Consider the following 13,370-nt stretch of genomic DNA (forward strand, 5'->3'; position numbering starts at 1 on the left):
AGAAAAATATATAATAAGAGGAATTAATGACTATATCTAAAAGTAAATTTCTGTAAACGAGGTTCTTCTCCACAAAGCAGTACTAGTTCAGAGGTATATAATCAATTTCTACTGTAGTCATGCATGAACAGATGGTCTATCAAAGAAGAACGCTCTTCCCCACCCTTCTCTTCCTTCTTCACTTCCCTGCACCACAGAGATCTGGTGTGAGGTAAGCTGCATGGCAGTCAGAGTACCTCCTCACCACCAGCCTCTTCCTCCATGGAGCCCATGCTGGTGTCTACTACTTCCTTGCTGCTGTAGCAACAAGGTACTGAAGGGTGTCACAACCTCCACAGAGGAGGCTGCCATCCTTCCAATCCCCCAGTGGCAGCAAGATGGTCCTGTGCACTTCACCCTCCTCTCTACCAGCAGCACCAGTACAACCAGCCCACACACTCCATGCCTACCCCCATGCTCTCCACACCACTCTCACCATGGGAGGGGGAGCAGTGAGGGCCCGAAATCTGCTTTGGGCATGTCTCATGACTGCAGAGAAGCAGTCCCTGACAACACCCTGCCCTCTCCATGCCCACCCAAAGGCTCACCACATCTGCACCACTCTCTCCAGTGGACTGCCAGCGGATGGTAGGGAAACCCCTTTCCCATACTCTGCGATACATCCACGGACAGAACTGCTGGGGGGAGGGGTGCACCTTATAACCTTCTCCACTATATATATATACAACTACAAATAACAACGAAGACCAGCTGAAAGTGGATAATGTCAGTTCCCTACTCCTCCACATGTAGCCACTGGGTGATCTTGGGCTGTTAGAGCTGTTCGTACATAGCTCTCTTAGCCCCACATACCTCACAGGGTATCTGTTGTGGGGAGAGGAAGGCAACATGATGGTAAGCCACTTTGAGACTCTTTCAAGTAGTGAAAAGCAGGATACGAAAACCAACTCTTCTTCATAAGGGGTTGTTTGCAGCTGCAATCCTCAGACATTCTAGTTTACAGTGAACACTGGCTATGGAACCATCAGCAAAAGACAATATTCATGTCATTATAATAACAACAAACATTCTGTTGGGCAGAATTAGAAGCAAGAGAGAGGTCAGTAGAGCCTGTCTGCCAGCTGTTCCCATCTTTTGTAAAAAAGTAATTTGAATCTCTACTTTCTTCCTTGTTGATCTATTTGTCTATGGTCTGACATTTTATATACTCCATGAACCATTAGGCATATTTTATTACCAATATTGATGATGGTGATGATATTGATGATGCAGCTACAGGTTATGTTTGTTTCTGGGTTCCTTTTTAACAAGACTTTGTTGTATCTGTGTCCTGTATCGTCTTCTACACAAGCTAGAACAATGCTTTCTTTCCCACTTCTTCACACATGTAATGGACACATGTAATGTTTTATGGGATCATCAGTGAGCAATTTTATTCTTGCCCTTCTCCTGCCACAAGAATGTCCAGGGTGTTAAATTCTGTTTAATAAGAGGTTGCATTCTATGTAGTTTGACCAGGCTGTTTCTATTCTAACCCCTTATTGGCAGACTGAACCCAAGAGGCCTTCTAAAAGTCATTATTTCATATCAGACATTAGGGGAATTAAAAAAAAATCTTCTATTCAGGGAAAGAAGAAATAAGGATGTTTACTAAAGAGGCTTAAAACTATTTACAGGTAACATACAAGTTTTGCTGGGCTCATTACGCTATAATATTTCAGCTGCCAGCTTGGTGCACAGAACAATTAACAGACAAGCTTGTAATTTTTTGAGGTGAATTTTGGCTTTCCCTCATTCTCATGGCCATTCTGCACAATAAAAAAAAAGACTAATGTTACACCAGTACAATGGCGTAATGCTAAAAAACCCCACGCCTCCAGGAATTCCTCACCTGCTGGCTCCTTTGCTGCTGTCTTGTGTGTCTTGCCACTCCGCACGCCTGCTTGAAATGGCGGAAGAGGGGAACATGCTATACACGCTCCTCTCTTCTGCCTATAAATCAAGACAGGTAGCCAATCACCTTTCTCCCTCTTTTAAAGGGACTGCGATGCCAGCTAATTTTTTAAAAAAATTGGACTTATGTGTTTAAATGCATCTGAATGTATTCATAGATGCATAGGGTTCCTTTTACTGCAAGCCATCTTGCAATACGGAGCCTTGAAGCTTAAAAAAAATATTTTTGGCAAATTTTTTTTTGGGTGGGGAAGAGGCATGCTTTATGGGCAAACTGGTGGGGAAACGTTTATTTTGTGCTCTACCTGGGCGATTGTGTGCCTATTTGTTGCTCCAGGCAGTTTTTTCTTAAAAAATAGAAAGCCCCATTCTGGGTGAAGAGAAAGGGAGGCCGGCTTGAGGGCAGGCACTGGAGCTGGAGATCTTGCTACTTTGGTAACACACATGTCTTTTGCTAGTGGCTTCCTGGCTGCTCTCATCCTGCTCATGCTACATGGCAGGGGGAATTCAGTTTATGTGATTCCCCTGCAAGCATATAGCTGCTGGTTTGCTGCTGTAAGGCTGGATGTTCATGATGTTATGCAAAATGCGCGTTTACAAAAGGTAAGGATTTCACTTTTTTTTAACGGGTGCAGAATAGTTCTCAGGATTCTAACAGGGTAAATGTGAACTTCCCCAAACTACAAACCTTCAGTCACTTTCTATCAGAAACTGGGCCTTCTGACAACTACATTATCTTCCTAGGATATTTATTCGGCTAGCCTGCTTTAACATAAACGATTGACTCTGAGTCTTCCAAAGTCTCCTGGGAAAGGATTTTCAATCTGCCCCTCTGTTAGTACAAAACCTCTGTGCAAGAGTTCATTCTTTAGCCTGCTTGTGCATAAGACTGAAACATCCAAAGTCTCCTGAGAAAGGATTGTCAGCCTCTTCCTCTGAAGACACAACCCTATCTGAGCCAGCAATGTCACTGATTTCTCTCTCTCTCTCATCCCATCTGGCTTGTTCAGCCATGCATGGGCCCTGATCGGCTGTTAGCTGCTCTGCTCATACACCAAACAGGCTGATGACTGACAGAAAGCACAGGACCTTTGCCCATCCATGACACCCTCATTCAATCCATAGAACTTTCATTCAGACTTCTCATCTCGTATCCTTCCCATATCCTCTAAACAGTCTTTGTTTTATTTCTTCCATGCATGTAATTTTACTTGTCAAATTTCTATAAGAAAGAGAAAATATGCGTGGATGCTGTTGGATGGATGAGAATGACACTGAACAGGTGAGATAAATATTTTGGGTAGTTCTCTTCTGTGCTGGATTTTGGAGGAGAAGCTCATGGTCTCAGGGCATGGACTCCTTCTTTATATTATCAGAGAGAGGAACTTCAGCAGTAACACCCTCGGATTCAGCTCATATTTGATGGTTGGGAACAAAGAGCTGATATTTCAATGGCTGGTTGAACTGATCACTGACCTCCACTGTGGTTTTTAAGTAAGTGGCTTCAGGGCCTAGGCCTGCAGTATAGCACAACTGGCTTTTGTGTGCATGCTGACCTTGCTGCATGACTACTGGTCAGCAGACAGTTGTTTAAATAGACAATTAAATCAGTCACAGATCATATAAACCAGTCATGTGTTTTTAATTAAATCTTACCCCTCAGTAATTGTCTAAGCAGCCATTAGTGACAATAAAGGTTGCTGATTTGTTTGAAATGGCAACTAGGTGTGTAGATCTACACAAACACATGCATGTGCAGCTGTTTGGTATGAATGGTCAAGACTAGGTGTTCAGCTCCTGTCTAATCAACACCTACTATCATGGTTAGTTTGTCTGTCAAACACATTCATAAAGAAATTCACAGTACTCCTGACCTCTACAAGACAATTTACTCCAGGCCTGAAAACTACCTAACAGTACCATAGAACACACCAAACTATAGTTTAGCAGTGCCTGATCTTCCAGGTGACATGGAGTCAGTGGCAAAGAGTCTAGTATTAGCCAACCACTGTTCTGATCCCCACTTAGAGAAGGAGAGAACATCATAGAGTTGGAAGGACCATACAGGCCACCTGGTCCAACTCCCTGCTATAAGCATGATCAACCTAAGTGCACAGGGAAAAGAGGAGGAGAGGGATACCTGTATGACTACCATGCTTCAGAAGATATTTTTTTAGGCCACTGATTCTTATCTACTCTGTGGGTGGTAGGTTAGTTTGTTGGATATGCTAGAGAGGATAACTACATATTTTTCATAGATTTTCCTTAGTAGTATATAGTAACTGATATAGCTTGCAAGTGGTATTAAGTCCTTATTTATCACTCCTAAGACAATTCTTGATGCAGCTTCAAAAAATATATCCATAAGATAATGCCATGAAAATGAAAGTCAGACCACCATCAGCATTAAAATAAAATCATGCGGCATACTATGGCTTTGAGTATCAGATGTGAGGCTATGTTGTATCTCAGATGAAATTAAAAATATGTATACAGAAATAATTCAAAAATCCGTATTTCTCATTTTAAAAAGACAGAGCACAGAACTTTCGAAATAAAAAAATATTCATCTCTGTTCAAGACTTCTTCCTGCCAGAAGATAATTTCCTATTATGCATTCCAGTTTGAAGTGAATATCTCAGTTTTTCAGACTAATTTTATCAAATAAAATGTATATTTAATTCAACTGAAAAGACAGGTAGTATTGCCTTGTATTAGATGACAGTTTAGGAATCATTACCTTGAAATCTTGAAAGTCTATTGGTAGATCAAAATATATTTGGTCACACCATCTACACTGTGTATTTATGGTTATGCTGTGACCTTAATGTATAATATGATTCCAGCAACACATATATGATATAAGCTTGTCAAGATGTATTATTCGCCTGTGAAAGAAATGAATGCTTGCTGAAAATGGGTAAAATTACTCAAACACAGAAGGACTTTTTATTCTACAGTTTTTCCCAGGAGGATTCGAAACCAATTTTGGGTGTCTGTTACAGCTGACCTTTGAAAGAATAAATTAGGTTTTTCGAGTCTTCTCAGACATGTAGCCAAAAGGGAGCTGTCTAGTTACATGCATTTTTAAACATGTGCTGGCGGAATCCAAGATCAAAATGCAAAATCTTTGGCTGGTGATAGTCCCTTGAGGAATTGGGAAATCTCTGGACTTTTAAAACAGAAGTTCTTCAGATGTATAGTATTTTTAAAGCTGCTTTTCCTTTGTATCGACCACTTCAGCTTTATAGTTGCAGAGATATAATGGAGTAGTAGCATACGATCATAGGAAGTTGTCTTGTATCCAGTCAGACCATTGGTGTTGTCTATTCTGCATGGCAGCAGCACTCTTTTGTCTCAGACAAGGAAAGGTCTCTCCCAAAATTAAGAAACAAATCTGTAGATGTTCATACAAAAATCAAAACTCTGTGCTTCTAGGAGTCTCAGGAGATACACAGAGCTTTCCTATTGTATCATCCCAACTGTTCTGTAAGGGTGGTCAGACTGAACCCTATTGACTGTCCAAGTTAAGCCAGGGAATCTGAGCCTGAGTCTTTCCATGCCAGATCCAGAAATTATCCCCAGTTACTTAATGACTCTCAACTGGTTTTATTGTGCTATAATGATGTTATAGATATTAATATTTGGGAAATTACAGTGCACATGCTATATATTATGATCACAGTCTAGATATTTCTTTGCCACAAGTATAAGGGCAGCTTCCAAAATGCATTATAAATCTTTAGAACTGACTTTTGCTTTTATTGTTTGTTGCCTGTTTTGTTTGTGTGTGTACAGCAGGATTCGCTGGGATTGTGCAGGCACATTTGGGCGGGGGCTCTCTGAAGCTGAGTGCAGAATTGGGGGAAATCAGTGCAGTAGTCATATATGTGTATCTGGCATTTAAAACAAATAAGCAAAGAAATAAAATAAAAATAAAGCGAGCAGTGCCTACAATATAGCCACCTATTCACAGCAAGCCTTCCTAGTTATTATTTTTTATAAATGAACCACTGGAGGGCAATATGAAAACTCTAAGAGGAAAATGCATGTTGTGAATTTTGAAGGGAGCACAATTGCTAGACTAACATTCACTTGTCCAGTCACCTCAGAGCTACTGTTTGATGTTAAATGTTGTCTTAATCCCACCATTGTGTCAGCACAGTAGCTGTTCGTGCTACAGGGTCATGGTTCAGTCATGGTTGATAAGTTTCATTTACTTATGTATTGCAGCTTGAAAACAATTTTAAGCCTGTGCCATCCGCAAAACTTGATCTTATACCCAGTCTTAGGAGGGGCAAAATAGTGTTCCAGGTCTCTCTTTGTAAGGAACTATACACACTGCTTCCACTCTGGCTGCAGCACTGAGTCATTACTTTCATGCTATATACTTCACTGGTGTGTTGTATCTTATTCCACCCTATAATGCCCTCCTGCAAGTCAATATGGAAAGGAAAGACAGGCTTTAAACTCACTGTACAAGGAACAGGGTAAAGGTAAAGGTAAAGGTATCCCCTGTGCAAGCACCGAGTCATGTCTGACCCTTGGGGTGATGCCCTCCAGCGTTTTCATGGCAGACTCAATACGGGGTGGTTTGCCAGTGCCTTCCCCAGTCATTACCATTTACGCCCCAGCAAGCTGGGTACTCATTTTACTGACCTCGGAAGGATGGAAGGCTGAGTCAACCTTGAGCCGGCTGCTGGGATTGAACTCCCAGCCTCATGGGCAAAGCTTTCAGACGGCTGCCTTACCACTCTGCGCCACAAGAGGCTCTTAGGAATAGGGTAAAAACATGCTAAATAAACTTCAGATATTTTCTATGACAATGAAATTGCTTTTTCCCCACATGATTTGTAAGAAGCAATAAACTACACATATAGAAAAATTCAGTACAAATGAAACAGGTCTTTGGCACCAACAAGGCCACAACTATATAAACTAACTCATAAACTAGGGATGGCCTGGCATGAGGTGAGGAGTAAATCCCATGCAGCCGTCCGGCTGCTAACATGGGCACCCTGGGTCCTCCTTCCTCCCAGCTGGGAGGAAGCCTCCCTTGCCCATTGCATGCCCTCCCCAGGGAGGAGTCCGGTTAATGGTCGTCGGGCATCCACCACATTCAACCATCCCTACCTCCTGGCTCTGAGCCCCTGACCTTTCCAGCTGGGCAAGGCCATGCTTGGTGTTAGCCAGTCTCTTATTGAGACCCCCAACCCCAGGGTCCCAGTACGCAAACTGGTCCCTGGCCAAACTACTCCACCTCGTGCCCCTTTTCTGCAGTTGTGATGAATAAACTCCAAACTCCCATATTGGGTGGGTGACTGTCCTCCAGCTCTCTGGGCGGTGAAATGGGCGAGCTCCTTCCTCGTGCTGCTTAAATACCAGTGGCCAAGGCCCGCTCCTTGCTGCGCAATCAGGATGTGCCAGCTGGCGCATCCCAGTTCCGGTGGGCAGACGCCTTTGCATCTCTTTGTCCCACCCACTCGTCGTGGCAACCACGGCCGCCGTTTACTCACAGCCATTCTTAATCACCAGGTCTTCGACTCATTTTCATCTGCCTTCTGCTGGTTTGCTCCTGTTCTCCTTTGTTTACAATATTTATATATATATCCTGCTCTTCAGTATACAAGAAACCTTCATAGCACTTACCTACAAAGATTTAGACATATTCTTTTCATCTTTTTTTAAAGCCCTTCTTTAAGAGCTGATTTCTGAAATACTGACTTGCACAATCACACTTACCCAGCTCCCTTAATTATCATATTCTTTAGCCCATTTCCCTTACCCTTATGGATCATTATGATGGGATGCTATGTCCCATGTCAGCCAAGGACAGAAGGCGTATCAGGCAGATGGGATTTCTCTCTCTGTTTTCTCCCACAGCAGGCCAATGAGGGGAGAGGAACCAGTGAGGGAAACAGGCATAAATTGCTCCCTTTGCCATTTCTGGCAATTTCCCTCAGGATCCAACCTCTAATTTTTTCTGACTATCTTTGCTGTGTCTATCTAACATACATTAAAAGACAGTGGATAGAGCCAATGTCACTTCTGTGTTCATATAATGACTGTGTACTGTTGCAGCTGTGTAAAGTATGTACTATATTAGTAATAACAGTAAAATATTATTTGGAGGCTTTGTGACCTTGAATATGGTATACTCTCTCTGAAATGCAGGAAGTAAAATTTTGGCTTGTATCAGCCTTTGGAGGATTAATTAGCTTTGACAATCTTATACTGTTAAATGTTTTAAATGAATGAAACACTCTCTCCATCTGCTCTATTATTAGCATGAATGCCTCTTTTTACTTCATGAAATACCTTGGACAATTACTTTTGGAAGTAAGATTCCGGATCACAGTGTTTCCATCTCTGTGCTGGCAGGAGAGAATTGCTTAGTGTGTGTCGAATATTAACTTGGATGTAACATCTTGAGTTCTGCGATTTCAATCCAAACAGGATAGTTCATCCCTTTTTGTTACCAAGGTGCCTCCAATATAACTGTTTGAATAGACAGAAGCAGAATGCAATATCTTGAGACATTCTGCTCAGGTCATATTTTCATATTCTCCCTATAACTTTCCTCTGTACATTCTGCTTGTGGGCCAAGTATTGTGCATGCAAATTGTTAATATCTGCCCCTGAATTTATAGTTTGCAGCAAAAAAAAAAAAGTGTTCTGTTTAGCCTCTCTTGCTGCCACATTTCTCTTGTTAAAAAAAAAATCAGAATAATCCATTGCCCATCAAACAGATGATCTTCTTGCAGCTTCAAATGAATGCTGGAAATGATAGCATCCGTTTTCTATGATTAAAATCAGTGCCAGCCAAACAACTTATGGAACACCTGGCTACAGACAGGATCTGAAGGCCCCCCTCAGATGTTTACAGGTTGCTAACAGATGGGATCGAGATCAGCCCCTCATTACAGCTAGGTGGCTTGTGCTGCTTCTTACACTTGCACTATGTCAAGTGTGTAATAATTGAAAGAGTGGCTGCAGGTGGAACTGTGAGCATCTCTCAGCCAAACAGGTGCAAATAGGCTCAGAATCCTCTTTCCTTATCCGTTTTCATACAATTTAATGTTCCCTAAACCATTGCTTCAACATGCTCTTTTGAGCCCTTGTAGTCAAGGTCTTAATCAGCTGGACAAAAAGTGGAGATGCTAATGTTTGTCTTTGAAGGATGTTCTCCTGCATTAGATAAATACAAAAAAAGCCTTAAAATGTAGATCTGACTGTCACTATAATGGAAGAAGCTACAGAAATCAAACCCCCCAACTGACATGCATAGTTAAGAAAGACACATAGATCAGGGGACAGAAACTGCCACTGGGAAGTTACCAATTAACATATTTAGGTATCTCCATATTTTGTCTTTACACAGTTCTCTGGTAAATGTGTGTCTTCCTAGGACTGTAAATTTTTGAGATCCGTGTCAGCGAGAAGCAAGTATAAGAAAAATGTCTTATACTTATAAAACTCTAAACGGATTTTGTAATCGGGATTTATTCTAATACAACCTCCTATAACCATAGCTTTATTTAACTGCCAGTTTACCCCCAAGGAAGTATGATGACCCAAATTCTGAGATGGTACTCGGTATTTTTAAATTTAGTTTTATCCACTGCCACTCCCAAGCCACTGCCACTCCCGAGTTTGTGGCAGTTTACAATTGATTATACAGCCTGGCCCTAACTATCTTTAGATGGATAAATCCTGCTAAATTGAAATGGGACAGAGTTCTGTCATAAATAACGGTCTTAAAAGGGTTTATATCAGTTCAGGATTACAGTCTTGTTTCCCCACACTCAGGCCTTGCCCCTGATAGTAGGCTTGCACAATAGCTGGGAAGGTAAACCAATTACGTTTCACTTCTTTGTATTGCTTTTTTCCTTGCAGTGTAACAAGACCTAACACCAATTGCCACTACCCAAACCAAGTATTATTATTACAGGTATTATTCCTGTAGCTAATTCATTGTTTTGTTTTCAGGAGTTACATAAATGTCTCAGGCTTTACAAGCAAACATCACAACCCATCACCTAATTGTTGCATTTTTCTTTCTGTCTCATCAAAACATTTGGCATGGAAATTGTTCCCTGGAGGCAGCCACATGTTGGGCTGCTTACAAGCCACTTATGTGATATCTAAAAATATTGCTATTGTTCCTCAGCCCTGCTTAGAAAATCATTTCCCTGTAGCATTGTTAACAAAACAAACAAAAAAAAAGACCTTGAAATAGGCTGCATTAGCATATACCAGAACAGGTCCAAAGCGGCACCCAGATCCTGAACATTGCACCCCAGGGGCTTCCCATCAAGATGGAAAAGTGCAGTGTAAGACGTTATCATGCCCTTTTACTAGTGAATGGCTTATTTGCTTTTTGTCATTTCTATCTGAAAGGTTATTAGGAACTGTTCATCCTGTATCAGATCCTCCTGTTTTGTCAATTGAAATAGTCACAGAACTTAGAAATCTCCTTTGAAAATAACTTTAGTGCCCCAACCTTGCAAAAATTTCTGGCAATAATTCCAGACACTCTGGTCCCAACATTTGTTTCCAGAAGAGAGGCGTCATACTCAGGTTTTCCTGACTTTGAGTTAGATCCAGAAATGCACTTAGAAAGCCATCATCTACTCATGGATGGCTGCTATATAGCTCATGCTGGGTTAAGTTAACCCAACTTAACCCAACTTTCCTACATGTGATTCAGGTTATACAGGAACTGCCCAATCTCTTGCAGAAGCATGAGAGATGCTATAGAAAGTATAGTACTCTTGCACAAGCATTTAGAGAAAAATGCTGCTGGTCCTTTTGTGCTAAGCCTTTGGCCAGGAACAAGAGTCACTTGAATCTACTAGAAGATTTCAGTACATGTGAGGGCCCTTGTGCAAGCAGAAGACAAATCAACCTCACACTCGCCTCTTGTGATGAATTAAAATTAATGCATCCCTAGATATTGTGCACAAGGTTGACTCAGCCTTCCATCCTTCCGAGGTCAGTAAAACGAGTACCCAGCTTGCTTGCTGGGAGGTAAACGGTAATGACTGGGGAAAGCACTGGCAAACCACCCCGTATTGAGTCTGCCATGAAAACTCTAGAGGGCATCACCCCAAGGCTCAGACATGACTCAGTGCTTGCACAGGGGATACCTTTACCTTTTTAGATATTGTGCAAGCAGTTTCTGAGTACTATAAGATGCAGGAAGGAAAGCATTAGATGTTGCTAAAGATCTCAAGGTTCATTTAGGTTTCCATTTGCCTATCAATGGCTCTACTAGGGGAAAGAGCCCTTCTTCTGGTGACCTCCTTTTGTTGGAGAACAGCTCCTCTCTTCACAGAAAGGAATTGGTCACGGTTGAAATGCAACCAAATTATGGTGACCCTCTCTCAACTTTTTTACCACTAGGAAACCCCTAAAACTTCAGGCTTCAGGAATTCACAGAAGTGGTGCGATTGTGCAGAACAGTGGTCCCCAACCTGCGGGCCGCGGCCCGGTGCCGGGCCTCAAAGGCCATGGCACCGGGCCGCGGCTCCCTCTCCCCGCCCCCCCCCCCGCAGTAAAAAACTTCCCAGGCCGCAAGCTTGCGGCCCGGGAAGCTTCTTACTGCGGGAGGCGGGGAGAGGGAATCAGGGCCGGGCCGCGCCTGTGCGGGCCACGCCCGCTCAGCCCGATCCGCGGGCGCGGCCCGTGGGCGCGGCTCGGGTGCGGCCCGATCCGCGGGCGCGGCGTGGGCGCGGCCCACGGGCGTGGCGTGGGCGCGGCCCGCGGGCGCGGCCCGATCCGTGGGCGCGGCCCGATCCGCGGGCGTGGCCCGCACGGGTGCGGTCCGCGGGGGCGCGGTCCGATGCCCTGCCGGTCCCCAGCCTCGGAAAGGTTGGGGACCACTGGTGCAGAATATGATAGGAAAACATAGCTGTGTACATGCCCATCCAGGGGCCCTCCCCTCCCCTGCCCTTCCAGGCCTATCATTGGCCATTTTGGGAAGGGGAGGCAGGTTGACATGACCATATAAGTATATCTATAGTGACAGACAGACCCATTTGAGAAACCCTTCCAGGGCCATTAAGAAACCTGAAGAAGCCTCCTGCAGGGTTTCCAAGGTAAGAGATGTTCTGAGGTGGTTTGCAACAGCTCTGACTTTCTTTGTTGCTCTCTCATCCAAGTAGTAACTAGGGTTGATCCTGTGTAGCTTTTGAGATCTAATGAGACCAGGACTTATTATGCACACAGATCTTACTGCAGACTTTCCTAGAAGTAAGCCTTCAATCTTGACTTCGAATTCTGTGCTTGTGTTACGCACCATTCTTTCTCCTCCAGCTGCAAATTGCGGTAGCATGTTACCTGTGACGAGTGGGGGGTGATGTCAGTATTTTTTTTTAGGTTACTCAGTTGCCCTGTGGAAATTGCACAGTCTCATTTAGTCAGCACCTTCCACTTAAATCATGGTTTAAGTTTTGCATTTGTATTTTAGCTTAAGTCCGTTGAATGAAAGGGAACAGAAAGGAATGCAATCAAAGGAAGAAGACCCACTACTGAAACTGACCATTTTTATTTTAAATTGACAGGCAACCACAGAGCCCTGCTTTCCATATTGCCAAGCACTAGGAGAGTCTCTGCTGTGTTATCAGCCACTGTGAAAAATGAGTCACACTATTTCATTGTATGGGGGAACATATTGAATGTGAAGAATTCATGGTAGAATCCATTGCACGTTGGGATCATTCGCAACAAATATGCAACTCCACCATGCTTTGCACAGGGCTGGAATTTGTATATGCCAGAAGCTCTGGAGAGCTTTCTTAGTCTTGTTGCAGCTGACTTTGCACATGTGTGTAGACATACATATTTGTTGCCAATGATCCCAACGTGCAATGGATTCTACCATGAATTCTTCACATTCAACATGTTCCCCCATACAATGAAATAGTGTGACTCATTTTTCACAGTGGCTGATAACACAGCAGAGACTCTCCTAGTGCTTGGCAATATGGAAAGCAGGGCTCTGTGGCTGCGGCTTTAGGAAGGTTGAGAACCACTGTTTTAGAGCCTTTCCTGTGCAGATTGCTGTCTGTCCTTCAAGTGGATCAATCCCAAGCAATTTTTAAGTTCAGCAACTCACAAAAGTCCTTTTTTGGATGGGGGGCATTTGAGATGCTGCCATCTGCCTCCTCTCTGATCCCCCTTTCAAGTCAATACCATCAGGGAACTAAACCTCACGCAACTCCTTTCAAACTCCACCCTTTATTTTTTTTTAATTCAGTGACCCAAGATTAGCAACAGTCTCATATCTCTAGACTCATGTTGCTTGTAAAAATATTCAAAATGTAAAAGGAAGGGAAAATTGAGCTTGTAAACCAATGAATGGGGGTAGGATGGCAGATAGTACAGAGTGGATGGAAGGACCTCATTGGGGGAGT

General features: G+C 43.1%; 1 protein-coding gene across 21 annotated transcripts in view; it reads left to right on the forward strand.

The window, feature by feature from the left end:
* Nucleotides 1-13,370, forward strand: part of LOC143838184 (uncharacterized) — a 229,256-nt gene that overhangs the window by 139,644 nt on the left and 76,242 nt on the right. The gene's annotated exons all lie outside the window — the stretch shown is intronic.

Source organism: Paroedura picta, chromosome 5, assembly GCF_049243985.1.
Source record: "Paroedura picta isolate Pp20150507F chromosome 5, Ppicta_v3.0, whole genome shotgun sequence".
NCBI lineage: Eukaryota > Metazoa > Chordata > Lepidosauria > Squamata > Gekkonidae > Paroedura > Paroedura picta.